Source organism: Canis aureus, chromosome X (genome assembly GCF_053574225.1).
Source record: "Canis aureus isolate CA01 chromosome X, VMU_Caureus_v.1.0, whole genome shotgun sequence".
In the NCBI taxonomy this organism is placed as follows: Eukaryota; Metazoa; Chordata; class Mammalia; order Carnivora; family Canidae; genus Canis; species Canis aureus.
The window spans coordinates 114,709,545-114,718,794 of NC_135649.1; positions in this window are offsets into that span (position 1 = coordinate 114,709,545).

The following is a 9,250-nucleotide window of genomic DNA, read 5'->3' on the forward strand; positions in this document are numbered from 1 at the left end:
ACTGCTTGTGAGCCCATGTCTTTGGGCCCACATCAAAATAGACATAGGGGCACCTGGGTGGCTCAGTGGTTGAGCATCTGCCTTCGGCTCAGGGCCTGATCCCGGGGTCCTGGGATCGAGTCCTGCATTGAGCTCCCTGCTCAGCGGGGAGTCTGCTTCTCCCTCTGCCCCTGTCTCTGCCTCTCTCTGTGTGTCTCTCATGAACGAACGAATGAACGAACGAATAAATAAATAAATACATACATACATAAATAAATCTATCTTTAAAAAAATAGTGATAAACCGACACAGGTGTTTGATCTGAGCTGCAGTTCATCCTTATAGCTGGGCTGTAAGCATTGAGCTCCCACCACCCCGTGGTTAACAGATATGAACCAGACGTGAAATAACATAGAGGAAAATGCTCTGTAAACTGTGAAGTGCCATGCAGATTCATTAGTTTATGAATGATACATTCCCCCTTATTAAATATAAGGTTTTTAAAAAAGATTTTATTCATTTATTTGAGAAGCAGAGAGAGAGAGAGAGAGAGAGAGAGAACACACGAGCATGGGGAGGCAGAGCAAGAGGGAGAAAAAGACTCCCCACTGACCAGGGAGCGACTCGATCCCAGGACCCTGGGATCATGACCCGAGCTGAAGGTAGACGCTTAACCGACCCAGCCACCTGGGCGCCCCTATAATATTAGTTCTTTTCAAGATCTTGTTAAACAGTAAGTTGCCTTTCAAATGTTACATCTATTTTGGGGTTGAATAAGGAGTTCTCTTTGGACATTTTGAAACTATACGTGCGTGTGAGTGCATGCACATGTTCATTCATTCATTTATTCTCACAGCAAACACGTTGAGGGGCGATTTATATGTATACATTTTAAATAGCTGGTTTTATCTCTCTCTAAATTTGAAATGGATTCTAAATATCCACAAGGTGCAATAAAAGATAAATAATTGTAGGAAAAGGAGAGAAGAACTTAATTAGGGATGGAAGAGATGAAACAGTCCAGAGTGTCCAGCTCCACCAATAGATTCCAGAAAGTCCTGCCTGCTCTGCTTTTTTAGCCCTTGGACACAAGCTTGACTTTGAACTCTCAAGGCCAATGCAAAGACTAAAACACACTCCATTACAGACTTCTTTCAGGGAAAGCTAGAAAGTGAATGAGGGTTTGCTATATTCCGAGTTTTAAATGTTACGACTAATTTAAATTTGTTCAAAATCTGCGGACTAAACAAAACATTTGTGAAAGCTGAGTCTAGCTTACAGCTCTCAAATTTGCAATCTCAGATGCGTGCGTTGCGCGAGGGTGGCTTTCATTCAGGGGGAGGCGAGGATGCTGGGGTCATTCTGTATAATGGATGCAGCACAGAGTCGCAATGGCCTGAATGTGTCCTCCTCAAATTCACATGCTGAAGCCCTAATCCCCAGTGTGCCCGTATTGGGAGACAGGGCTTTTAGGAGGTAATTAAGGTTGAAGGAGGTCATAAGGGTAGCGTCCTACTGCGATGGGATTGGTGGCTTTTTAAGAAAAGGCTCTTTGGCCATCCAAAGAAAGGCCATGTGAGGACACAAAGGAGAGGAGGCCCTCAACAAACCAGGAAGAGCACAATTACCAGAACCTGACCACACTGGCACCCTGATCTGGGACGTCCAGCTTCCAGAACTGTGAGAACATCTATTTTGATTGTTCAAGCCAGCCAATCTATGGTACCCTGCTAAGGCAGCCAGAGGAGACTAACGCAAGGAGCTCAAATTTCCTGGCCCCCGTGAGGGACGGGCTGCTGAGCTCCGGGCAGCCGCACTAATGACACGTTTACCCCTTCGGTATTCTCCAGATCGGTTTTGGCAGGAAATGAAGAGAGAAAAAGATTTAGGAGGAGTCTTCAGTTTGAAGGCTGGGAACTGAAGGGACACAGGGCTGGTCAAGAGGAGCGGCAACGAGCTCCTGGATTCCAGAACACTCAAGGCATTAAGCCTCGTGTCCCTAACACATCTGCTGCCGAAGGTGTATTTTGTAGTTGGCATAGACTTCAAGAACCTTAGCGACCTCCACTTTTGGGTGATAGCCTTTAAATAGCTCAATCTAAAAAAATAAAAATAAAAATAAAAATAAATAAATAAATAAATAAATAACTCAATTTCCAGGCAGGTCCTTCTTGTGGTTTCAGGCAAGCAAAGAGGATTCTTAGGTCCTTCTATTTGCATCTCCCTGAGTGGGTACAACGGAAAGCCCTTGAACCCTCTGAAAGGGAACGTGTCTCTTTCTGTGAGTAACATCACCTGATTTTTAAGCTACTTGGAGAGTATATCACACTATCTGACCACTTTGTGCATTTGGGACTAAGTCCTTTCTAAGAGCGGTGGAAGAGTGGCTTTCAGATGAGTCCCACTGAGGATACAATTAGAATTTGCTAACGAATGAAAATCAGTCCATGCAAAATAAAGATATCGTTCGGGAGGCTTCTAATATATTTTCCCATTGCATGGGACTTGACTTGACATGACATGACTGGACTTTCACACTTAAATGAACTTACGCCATGCCTCGGCCTTTTCTTTCCTCTCTCTCCCCTTCACTTTTGGCTAGTCGAGGGGCTTTTCAGGTATACCTGCAAATACTAGCAAATATGTCCCCAGATTGTGGAGGCAGCATGTCATTGTATTTAAAAGTATGAACTCTAGGGATGCCTGGGTGGCTCAGTGGTTGGGCATCTGCCTTTGGCTCAGGTCGTGATCCCAGGCTCCTGGGATCTCAAGTCCTGCATCAGGCTCCCGGCAGGGAGCCTACTTCTCCCTCTGCCTATGTCTCTCTCTCTCTCTCTCTCTCTCTCATGAATAAATAAATAAAAGCTTTAAAAATAAATAAATAAAAATAAAAGTATGAACTCTAGATCTAGGCTTGTGGGTTCAAAGCCCAACTGTGACAGTCCCTGTTACTTTGGGCAAGTGGCTTAATGTCTTGATCTGCAAGGTGGGGAATGGCATTAATAGGACTTACCTCTGGCACGGATACTGTAAAGATAAAATGAGTTAATACTTGTAAAACTTTTGGAACGTAGCCCAGTGGATAAGTCCTACGTGCTTATTAAATAAAATGTTTCTATGGCTTTGTACGTGCTTTTCTTTCTGCTTAGATGCTTACCCTCCACTTCGTGAATACCCACCCTACTCCTGTGGCATTTTTGAAAAACAGATTTATTGAGGCATAATTGACGTGCACGTATTTAAAGTTTTGACATATGTGTGCATTTATGAACACATCACCATAATCAAGGTAATGAACATATCCATCACCCTCTAAAGGTTTCTCATGCCCCTTATAATTCCTTTCTTCTCACCCTGTACCTCCTTTCCCTGCAACTGCCAGTCCGCTTCCTGTCTCTAAAGATTTGTTTGAATTATCCAGAGTTTTATAAAAGTGCAATCGCAACATACAGCCTTCGGTGTCTGGCTTCTTTCACTTAGCGTGAGGTTTCTGAGGTTCATCCGCCTTGTACCATGTATCACTAGTTAGTTCTTCTTTATTGCTAAGCAGTATTCCATTGTATGGATATACCACAACTTACCAATTATCTGTTGACAGACATTGGGATTTTGTCTACTTCGTAAAAACTGTTTTTCTAGTGCCTTGATCAGGGCCTGGCACAGAGTAAGTACTTAGTAAATAATTTAAAACAAATGAACAAAAGAATGTCCTTCTGGTATGCTTCAACTTGTCCTTGAAGCTCAAGTTTTCGCTGAAATGATTATTACGCAACCACGATTGGCTACGTTTTCAAAGAATATTTGATCATATATATGTAAGAATGCAGAGGGCTGATAAGATTGAGGGCAAAAAAGGCAAAGCCTCAAAGTGCTTAAAGCCATGGTAGGCATGGAGAGAAAGATTCTAAGAAAAACAATGGATATAATATCTTTGGCTTTACGTTTAATGCTTTGCATATTTTCCAAATTTTTGACAATGAAGACATGTTTTTATTTTCAAAAGTGCAATTATAGAGAATAATCTGCGTGAATGTTCCTTCCTCTGTGAAGCCTTTGCCATCTCTCCCAGGCAGGATCAATTATTTCTTCCGTCAAGGCAACAAATCTCAAAGGCTTATAAGATTCTCTCACTCTTGGATCTGCAGGTTGGCTAGCTGGGGTGCTTTGCTTCAGGCTGGGATTGACTGGGCTGCTCTCATTCTTGGCCTGTGACCTTCCCATGACATGGCCTTCTCCTGGAAGAGGTGAGTGCAAACACACGGTGCCTCCTGGAGCTGAGGTTCAGAACTGGCCCAGAGTCCTTCACATTCACATTCCACGGCCACAATGAGACACACAGCCAAATCCACATCAGTGGGGCTGAGAGTAACCCTTCCCGTGAACCCTGAAAGGGATGGGAGACGACAACTTGCTGAACAGTAATTTCACCTACTACATCATAGGGGGCAAAACACTGGTGTTGGGGTCTTTCAAACCTGACTTTGGAAGCTGACTTGACCACTTAGGAGCCATGTGCTTTAGGGGAATTGGTTTCCCCTTTTGTTAACTGGAGCTAAGACAATGTCTGGAAGAGAGGAGTGGTGAGCTTTCAGGGTGATGAGTGGCGGGTGGCCACAGAAGCGCCCCAGTCAGAGCTCCCTCTAGGAACGTGTTTCACAGCCTTGGCTGCTGCCCTCTGGGTCTTCCACCCCATTTGCCCTGAAGCCACGCTCCCCCTAGGCTGCAGGCAGCCAGCAATGAAGCACAGCAGAGAAACTCTTTCAGGCCCATGGCTGGAGGATGAGAGACTCCTGTGACAGGCCACTTGGACTCCAAGACGGCCCATCACTCTGGAAACATTCCTGCCTGCACTGCAAGGCCACCTGAGGCTCTTTCTCCTCGATCCTACCACCCCCTCCCTTCCCTTTCCATGTCACAGACCAGCATTGCATTCGGGAGACTTCTTGCCCTCTCTGCTTCCTCCCCTTTGTCCTGCAGAGGGACACCCCCCTCGCACCCCCAGGACAGCCCCGGCACATTTCACTCCTCATTGCACCTTGCCCTTTGCTTCTTGGTGGATGCAGACGGAGATGCTCTCCAGCGCCTAAGAACAAGCACGAAGTCAATACATTTTGCTCCTCAATGATCGTTTCTTCTGCTTACTGTCGAGGCCTTTGGCACATCTACCACCACCGGCACACTTCAGATACTTGTTTTTCAGCTGCGGGAAAACACGCAGACATAAAATCAGCAATTTTAACCATTTTTCAGTGTGAAGTGCAGTAACATTAAATACCTTCTCAAAGTCTATCTACAACCATCACTATTGTCTGTTTCTAAGACTTTTCCATCGGCCCAGAGACTCTGTAACCCCAAAGTGCTGACCCCCCGCTTCCTCTCCCCCAGCCCCTGGAAACCCCTTCTTTACTTTGAGTCTGAGAGAGCTGTTTTTATTACCTATCTCCCTGCTTAAGTGAACTCAAAGAGAGGAATTTTATTCTACAGTAAGTGTTTGTATTGTACGTCGCGAACTAAATCTTGACTGCGGTGGAATGAGAAATATAAACAGGCACGGTTCCCACAGCTTTCTGAACTTGAATTTTGGTTGGCTTTATCAGTTCTTGACATTTTTGTCTCATACTAGAACTTGTAAGTAAAAAAGGGAGGATGCGATGCTTGTTACAACGGGTTATAGCTCCCACCATGCCCCCCGTATCCTTTCTCTCCGCCACTGCATTTTCTATGGACTGTGGCCCACAGTTGTTTAAGCAGAAGGGTCAGATGTGGTTCACCAGAAAATTCTGTGACATGGTTGAAGAAGAATCCAACGCCTCCTCTTTCTCCCTGTTAGTTAGCTTGGAAAAGTTAACCCGATGCTCTGTGGAGGTCTCGTCGAGAAGGGTCTTTCCTTGCCCTGGCATTTGACCTTGCTTCTGCTGCAGTGGAATAAACTGGCCCATATCTTAGCGTAGAAATGTGTCTATGGCTTCCTAATTGAAAGGACCACCCGCCCCCCCCCCCAAAAAAAAAGAAAGAAAGGACCCTGGATCACTTCAAAAGAAAACCCACCACCATGACCTTCTGAGAAAATCCACAGTGCAGCAGCTGGGAACACGGTAGAGTTTCGGCTCTGCGCACAGAGGCCTTCCCAGGCCTCAGGAAGGCATGGGGGAGCAGGAGGGGAGAAAGACCCCCATGGAGAGGCAGCTTGGAATTGGGGGCGTTGAGACCCATCACTAACCCCAACTGGGTGTGGAGATTTGGAGCAATGATTTCAGCAGGGTTCCTCTGGTATCTGGTCTCGGTGATGGGAGCCGTCGTGGGCACAGCTCTGACTGCCATACGCTAGGTGCCAATGACACCCCATGTGCCCCTTAAGTGAGGACAACCACAAACGTCCTCCAGCCACTGTCAAACGTCCCAGGGGGTGGGAGGTGGGACCCAAGCACACCTGTCTGAGCATCATTTAGATACAAATGGCTGTGAAGGAGTCTTGCCATTGCAATATGCCCGGGTTTCTGCATTAGGAATGTGGAGATGCGGTTTTTCCAGATGTTTCTTTTAAAGCTTTTCTGTTTGGATTTCTGTGCCAGAATGAGGAAACGGAAGGAATGTTTCTGAAGATCTCTGTTCTCTCATATCCTTCCTTCCTTCTTACTCACACCTGGTTGGGCTTTTTTTTTTTCTTTCTTTCTTTGCTCTTCCTACTGAGAAATAACTATTGTCTTACTGAATTGATTTAGGCTCGCAGTTTATTTTCCTACTGCGCTGACCCGAACAGATGTAGGCTTTTCCATCACAATTAACAAAAAATAAGTTTCTTGACAGGTGGTTTACACTAACCAGACTTCATTTAAGAAAGCATTTCGGGGGGGGGGTTCATTTTGGGGGGGGGTCATTTTACGAAGCATCACAAAAGTCCTAAAGGTGTGTTAAATACTCTTTCAGGTAAAGGACTGTTAGGCGGAAGCCCCCAGGCCTTGGGTTTCCTTGAGGACTCTCTGTGGCTTGAGGGAAAAGCAGCAACTCTGTCCAGAAGCATTCTCTTGGCCTAAGCCCACCAGGGAGCTAAAGCTTAATTAATGTTTGTAAAACATTTTTGAGATGGAAAACACCATTAGCTCAAACCACTGCTATGAAAAGTGTTATTTTCAAAACCTCACCGACACACTAGCATCTGTCTTAACTAGTCCTGAGGGAGACAGAAAAGACTAGAAAGTACCAAAGGGTGACAGAGATGGAGGTCCTAACAGGACTCCTGGCGCCAGGCAAGGTGGTGCTTGAGATAATGATATATTCCTAGCTGGCATGCTGAGTACAGTCCTGCTCTCCAGAGCTGTCTTGAGCAGCTAATTATTTATGTGAGGGAAGAATGGAAATGCTTCTATTTGTTCTACGCCTCGGATGTTGCCGAAACAAGAAAACAACAGTCTCCAATCCGGAGTGAGAACCAGGAGACCGAATTAGCCAGCTGCTCAGTAATCCGCTGAGAGATTCAGACAATAGGGGACCTGGTCAGAGGTCATTAGGGCCCCAGGGACACCCAAAACACAGAGCTAAGGGGCTCAGAAGTCTTGGTGACATCCCCTCGGGGCAGGGAGATAGAAAGGCAGGGGGTAGATCCCCACTTCACTGACACGACTGTGGCAGAGATACCATGTATTTGAGGAGCTTTGGGATTCATAAAACCCCAAGGCAAAGGAAAGCTGAACCGAGGACACCTCCCTTCCTCTGAGTTGACCTGGTTGGGGGGGGTAGGTGGGGCAGAACGTCCTAGAATCTGGCCCTCGCCTCACCTCCTGCAGCCTGGCACCCCTGTGTTGCGCACCATCTGTGTGGCCAAGTGTTGGGCCTTGGGAGGTGGAGCACAGCAGGGTGGAGAAGGAATGTGGAAGCTGCTGGAACACCTATCAAGGACCTCTACCAGATTGTGGCATCTTACTCCTCCCTCCCTGGCCAAACCAATTCCAACCCGGGGTGTGAGTCTGCCCCAAATCGCCACTCCCTTGTGTCTGGAGACTTGTCCCAGCTACTTTCAAACTGCAAAACCCTGAGCAAATGACATTAAGGATGAGAGGGGAACTTGGATAAACTTGCAAAAATTCGCATTTTGAACACTTTTGAAAGCGAACACTTTGATGGATTTTGTCCTGTAATACTTTGGGAGGAAGTTGTAAAAACGTTTCCTGAGAGTTTCAGCTTAGTAGTAAGTTGGAAGTCCTATCATCGTTTACCTTTCGTTCCGGGGTTGGTAATAAATGGATATGATTTTTCATTAAATCACGGTCCCTGTGGCATTACTATGGGGACCACTGGATTTTAAATTTGAGAGGGCCTCACCAGATACTGATTCGCTGTACTATGGAATTGAATAAACTGGGCAAAGACCCACAAATTAGGTCACTTTGTTCTCTTTCAACGACCACCCACTGCATTTCCAAAGAAAGCCAAGCCCCTCCCCATGATGCACAAGGCCTTGAACAATCTAGCCCTTGCATGTCCGTGGGCCACTCTCCCCCCTCACGCACTGCCTTCCATCCACATTGCTGTTTCTGTCCTCTGGACACGTCTACTTGCTTTCGCTACTCCTAGAACGCTCACCCCTTCGATCTTCCCCTGACTGGCTCTCTCTTCATTGTTTAAGCTCTCCTCCGGAAGAACATCCCTGACCACTCAAACTGAAGAACTCCCTTTCCCTAATTACTATTACCTTATCTTATATTTTTATAGCACCTATGACTCTAATTAAAATTTGACTTTACTTGGGATGCCTGGGTGGCTCAACAGTTTGGCACCTGCCTTCGGCCCACTGCGTGACCCCGGGGTCCCGGGATTGAGTCCCACATCGGGTTCCCTGCAAGGAGCCTGCTTCTCCCTCTGCCTGTGTCTCTGCCTCTCTCACTCTGTGTCTATCATGAATAAATAAAATCTTAAAAAAAAAATTGACTAAAAAAAAAATTGACTTTACTTGTATCTTATGATATCCAGGGTGTCCATTTAATGCATTGTCCAAACTGAGACAACCTTGAGACTAAGAGCTATTAATAATTATGCTGGGACAATGAAATGCTGAAATGACAGGATGTATGGATCATTGGAATTGTAACACTAGAAAATGGAATCTTCTTTAGGGCATGGATGTTGTCTAGCTTCTTCACTGTTGATCCCTGGGGCGTGGAACTGTACCTATCACGGGTAGGCACTCATTGTTGAATGAAGGACTTCTACATGCACAGATTTACACATTTATTTCTTCCTGGTCATTTTTGTTATTTTCTAGATATTAAAATAT